Below are 375 nucleotides of genomic sequence, written 5' to 3' on the forward strand. Positions count from 1 at the left end.
GCGATGGAAGCTGCCACGGGAGCTCCTTAAGCAATTCACTGTGGGGCTGAGCCTTGCTGGTCGCAAGAGGTGTCCTGAGCCGCTGCGACAGAAGGAGTGTTGAACATTTCACTGCCTTCACTGAAGTTTCCTCCTCTCCACTGCCACACCTTGGACTATGGAATCTCCCCTGCCCCATCAGCAGTAATGACGTCCCTGAGAATGCAGAAGCAGGTACCTAAACCAGGAAAGAAGTTTCCCTGCCCTTCTACTGCTGCTCCACTTCCCAGTCTCCTCACCTGGAAGCAGAGGTCCTGGCACTGCCAGAGGTACAGCTCTGAACTGCTGCCTCAGAGAAACAAACTCCTGCAGCCTCTGTGCAGGGAGTGGCAGGCC

Source organism: Buceros rhinoceros, unplaced genomic scaffold (assembly GCF_000710305.1).
Source record: "Buceros rhinoceros silvestris isolate BGI_N320 unplaced genomic scaffold, ASM71030v1 scaffold18801, whole genome shotgun sequence".
Taxonomy (NCBI): domain Eukaryota; kingdom Metazoa; phylum Chordata; class Aves; order Bucerotiformes; family Bucerotidae; genus Buceros; species Buceros rhinoceros.